Genomic DNA, 6,000 nt, shown 5'->3' with positions numbered 1-6,000 from the left:
CTTATTCCAAAATTAAAAACAACTAAATGAAACACAACAAGCAAGTAGAAGAAACATCATTAGAGATGATTTCCGTGTGCAGATCTGGAACCCATTTGAGAAAGTGTGTACCTGTTACAATTCCCCCAAGCTGAAGATAACCTTGGAAATTGAAATACTGGTATTGCAACATTAAAGCTCATGGTATGCCTGTGCAATTCATTGGATCATCCCAATGGGTACAATTAAAAGTTTCTGTCCTCAACATGAGGCAGAGGATCATGGGACGATCATTTTTCTAATTCTGGATTTTTCTCCCTCAGGAGTCTGACCAGGTCCTCTTGTGACTTAAACTATGATTCTAAAGCTTAACATGATAAAATAAAAGTTGGGGCCTGTGTTAACCAGGCTTAGGGTTTTCATAAAATATTTCCAAGTCATTTTGCCTATTTCTGCATACTGTTGGATACTCAGCTCTTCTAGTCCATACAGATAATCTTGAGTCTTTGAGGGGCAAAGCTGAGCCTGCTCTGCATGTTGGCTCGCTCTCTCCCATTAGTATCCACTAAAACATTTTTTAATTGGTGTCCAGGGAGTGTGCTTTCAGTGTACCATTATTATCTAGCTCAGGGTCCTACATAATAAGGCGAATCCCTAGAGGTGGACAGGGTCTTGAGTCAAGTATTGTATCTCCATTCCAAATTTATCTAGGTGAGATCAGGTTAAAATTAATGGCAAGATCAGGTTTTAAAGTAGGTGGACACCCAGGAATAGCACTTCTAGGGCTACATCCCAAAGAAATTATACAAGTGTGGAAAATACCCATATGTTCAAAAATATTTATAGCAGCTTTTTTGTGGTGGTAAAGAATTGGAAATTAAGGGGCTACCCATCAATTGGGGAATGGCTAAACAAGTTGTGGTATATGAATGTAATGGAATACTATTGTGCTATAAGAAATGAGGAACAGATGGACTTCATAATAACCTGGAAAGATGTATATGATCTGATGCTGAGTGAGGGGAGCAGAACCAGGAGAACATTATACACAAGTACAGACACAGGGTATCTCTGATGGCTAACTTTGATAGACTTGGCTCTTCTCAGCAATGCAAGGTTCTAAGACAACTTCAAAAGAGTCATAATGGAAAAAGAGAGTCACATCCTGAGAAAGAATTACGGAGTCTGAATGCAGATTGAAGCTCTCTTTTTTTGTTTTTGTTTCTGTTTTCTTTCTTCTTTCTCATGGTTTATTCCATTGGTTATAGTTCTTCTTTACAACTTGACTATTGTGAAAATAAGTTTAATGTGAACATATATGTAGAACAGATATAGGATTGCATGCCATCTTGGGTGGGAAGCAGGGAGGAGACAGAGGGGGAGAAATTGGAAACTCCCAGACTTGAGGGACAGAGTGTTGTAACCAAAAATAAAAATAAATTATTTAATTAATAAAAAATAAAGGAGATGGACACTGTAAAAGTGCATCCTGAGGACATGGGTAAGGGGGTAGGGCAATCCAGTCATTTTGCCTTGGCAGTGATGGGCATTTGGGTGGAGTAAATTGGGATTATCTGAGTGCAAGGAAAGCTCATCACAGTCTGATTATGTACACAAATAGTCCCCATTGCAACAAGGGGTCATACTTCAAAGGTTAGTCAGTAATGATTTATATTGCCTAGAGGCAATGTTTTATACATGGTAGTTAGGCTGCTAGGCCAGGTAACATAAAAGCCAATGAACTTGTTTTACACTCGAAGCTTAGTACAAACAAATGGTGCTATAGAACCTAAGCTCCAGGTATAACTGCATGTATGTCTGCAGTGACAATTTGGGAATCTAAAGTTCTTTCTCTCTTTCCCTTGCCACAGGTACAACTATCAGTCAGTAGAAAAAAGTGGGGATAGGACTCCGCCAGCTCCAAGCCATTGCTGATGGCTTTGTAGGAGGGTGGAGAGTCCCATTAGGGTAAGATGGTTTGTGATACTTAGGCGGCCCAGGAAGGATGGGTAAAGAGCTGTCAAGAATAAGGCCTACTAGTAAATGACTATCCCAGTATGTAGGGTCTGAAGGTATAGGGTGAGCTTGTCCCTTCTTTTCTTCTTTGAGCTCTAAGAATTGGACCTCCTGCTTCTCTTAACTCCCAGGTATTAAAAAGTGTCTTTCTGAGTCTCATTGCCAAATTCTTGTTATTACTTAGACAAGATTGGGGGAGATGACAGGATTTAAAACTGTAAAGGATCTTAGGGATCACTGAATCTTTAGACTCCTTCATTTTACAGATGAGGTTAAGCAAAGGTGGGATAAGTTAGAAGGATGAGTCAAATACTAAAATACCTATTAAGTAGTAGAGTAAGGACTTGAACTCAGATGTTTTGATTCACCACCATGATTCTTTGCCTCTAGGCTGATGGGCTTTTTGGGCATTGAGTGGAATCTTAGGGGTATTCAGTTATGAGTGCCACATATTAGGAAGCACACTAATTAGGCGGAGAGCATGCAGCAGAGGATGACCAGGATGATGGAGGCTCTTGAAATCATAGCAGATTGAAAGAAGCCAGGATATTTATCTTCAAGAAGAGATGACTTGGTGGGCATGGGTTAAGGCATAATTAAGCTGTCTTCAAGTATTTGAAAAGCTCTTGTTATGTTGGACATGTTCTGTTTGACCCTGGAGGGTAGACATACAGTAAGAGCAATGGATACAAATTGTAGAGGCTTATACAACTTTGATGTGAGGATAGACCAGCCTCCTTCCCCCCTAACAATTAAACATCCTGAAGTGGAATAGGGCAGCTAAGGGGAGGTAGTAATACATTTAAGTACAGGCTGAATGCCCACTTTTAAAATACTTTGAATTCTTATGCATGGATAGTTCTAGATGGCTTCCAAAGGCTCTGGGAGACTGATTCTGTGTATGCTCCTTGAGGGCAAGGTCTGTTTCATTTTAATCTATATTTCCTCAATGTCTTGCCCATAGTAGGTGCTTAATAAATGCTTGCTGATTGATTAAAGGACTGAAATAAGATGCGTATGCTTCTCAGAAGAAAAAGGGATGACTTTCCTGAGCACTCATTTTATCAAGGGAACTGAAGAGGGACAGGATCAGGGTTCTGGAGAAAAGATCATGGTATGCCTAGCACAAAATACATGCTTAATAAATGCTTGTTGACTGACTACCTTGGTTAGGGGAAGGGAATGAGAATATAGTGAGGAGGCTGGGGATGGTGTTGGATTAGACTAGCATTCAGACTATTGAGAAGAGCACCCTGGTACTATAAGAAGACAGGAGTAAACTTGAGGCTCTCCTTACTCCCTCCCATCTTCTCTCTATGTTACTTGGGTGGGAACCCAGAAGCAGGGGCTATGGTGGTCCTAGGTAGCAGGAATAGGAATAAGGGGTTTTAGGAGAGGGAGTACTTGTGGCTACTGGTTTGGAGCTGCTGTTCTAGAATGATTATCTATTCACATGTAAGAGCCTAATGTCAGATTTTGAAAATTGGAGACTGTATAAATATGTGTATATGAATATAATACACACATATACTTATATATCTTTATATATCTATGAATATAATACAGACAACCTGTATGTATGTGTATGTATATATGTATGTATGTATCTCTTGCCAAGGAAACCTCAAATGGGATCTCAAGGAGTTTGATATGACTGACAAATGACTGCACAGCAAGAAAATCTCTATGTATATCCATATCTATCTATCCATATCTCTATCCATCCATCCATCTATCTATCTATCTATCCCTCTACCTATATTTCTATCATCATCTTTAGTATCTGCTAGCCAGTTCTTTCTTTTCTCCCTGAATCTCTGCCTGGCATCAGCAGCACTGAACCTCCCCAAAGGAATTAGTAGAGCAGTTCGCTGCACCTTGAGGAATGCCTTAGCCAATAAGCCACCTGAGGGTTTTGGCATATAAATACAGCATACTCTTCTGCTATCTCCAAGAAAATAGCAGAGTTTTGTGATTCCCAGATTCCAGGGAAAAACTGATCCCTGAAGACATTAAGGAGACCTGCTTCCCCAGAGTTTCTCCAGGTTGCTCTTTGCCTTAATTTTTCCACCCATGTTTTGCAGATATTTACAATGTGCCTCTGGTGGAAACTGGATGATACTTCTGCCTATTTGGTAATGTGGTTCAGGAACTTCCTGGTACCTTTAGTTTGCATACATTCCACACTAGATCACATAGGACTGATAGGAAATCAGTCACATTCTTGTGTGTCCTATAGGAGAACTTCCTGCTATAAATATCTATAAATTCTTTTAACTACAGTCAATTCAATTGTTCATGTTAATGGTGAAGAACAGCACCATGGAGGATTAGGTGTGAGAATGCCAAAGTAATCTTTTACCTTTTTAGATATATTTTACTCAAAATATTACTTGTAGTTTGTATTTCCAGAATTAATCTCTACCAGCTGAGTAATGGGTGTCCCAGGGACTCTAGCACTGGATAGGATAGCAGAAATTGTTCTGGGGTAAGCAATTCACTACACATAACCTGCAATGAATATGAGAATAAAGGAATGAAAAAGTACTCAGTGAGCATTGATTAAATGTCACTCGTTTTGCTAAGCAGTCAAGATACAAAGAAAGATGTGAAACAGTCCATGCTTTCAAGGAGCTCACTTTCTAATGGAGGGACACAACACATATAGGAGAGTTCAGCTGAAAAGTGCATGGAAAGAAAAGTCTGATGATCCTTAGAGAATAATAAGTGAGAGGCAAGAAAGTCAGTAGGCTGCATTCACAGCTGCACAGCATTCAGAATTTACTTCAAAGTTTAAATACCCTGTGGTTTCATCAATGAACATGGGGGCTTCCAGCATTGACACTGATTACAGCACTTTTGCACCTTGTTAGAGGGTTTTGTGAGTTGGTCCTGACCACACATTTGATCTGGTGGCCAGCATTTCGGTGATGGGCCTCTTTAAATTTAGTGCCATGAGATAACGTTCCTGTAGAAGCATAGAATTAGTGGGAATAGGAAATATGGGATACAAGAGGTAGGGGTCATCTTTGATGGATTGTAGAGTAGTGGTTCTCCAGAACTGGCAATACATAGAATCCTTTGAATGATAGGATCGTTGATCCTCAAAAAGGAGCTGAAAGGGACTTCGGATGCTATCCAGTCCATTTTGCAATGGCCCATGAAAGGTAACTTTGACCCAGCTCACCAAGGTAGTAAACAGATGAAGAATTTGAACCCAGGTCCTCTGACAGTAGAGCCAGTGTCTTTTTCACTGCACCATGCTGCCTTTGAGAAGTTACGTAGTCATTTGCAATGTAATTGCCAATAACTCTTTCTTTTCCTGATAAAGAAACTGAGCTCCAGAGCTGCAACACAAACCATGGAATAGTAAAAAAAGCCCTGGATTTGGAGGTATATGACAGAGGTTTAAATCCCAATTTGCCACTTATTTTCTGAGTAACCTCAGTCGAGTAATAATTTCTCTAAGCTTCAGTTTCCTCCTGTGTAAAACAAGGGGGCTAGCTAGACTTTATGTTTTCTAAGGTACCTTCTGAAACTAAATTCATAATCAATTGATGTAGATTTTCTGACTCAAGCCCAGTGTTTTTATATTTTATCACCATGGGGAGGGGAATGAAATTGGGGTAGTGAGATTGTATGGAGAAGACTTTCTTCTGCCTTTAAAAATAACTAGAAATTTGCCAAGTCGAGATTCTGTAAACTTCCATGAATGAGACTTTCTTTTTCTCATCTAGTCTGAATCATTGATGCTTAATACAAAACCAATTTCTAATCCTGGGCCAGATGGCCCTGGTACATCTCTGGCGTTGTTCATTTTCCAAAGAGGTTGTCTCATTGAAAAAAATGCTTGGGAAATCATTGTTTTAGAAAAACACAGCTGGTTCTTGGGAGATGAAAAACACCTTAGGGACCAACTGATTCAGTATTTATAGATCCAAAATACTCAAGCAGAAAACAAAACTCATGAGCTCACTCTGTGTCTCCAGAAGATGCTACTCTGGG

Source organism: Trichosurus vulpecula, chromosome 2, assembly GCF_011100635.1.
Source record: "Trichosurus vulpecula isolate mTriVul1 chromosome 2, mTriVul1.pri, whole genome shotgun sequence".
Classification (NCBI taxonomy): Eukaryota; Metazoa; Chordata; class Mammalia; order Diprotodontia; family Phalangeridae; genus Trichosurus; species Trichosurus vulpecula.
Note: the sequence above shows the minus strand (reverse complement) of the source record.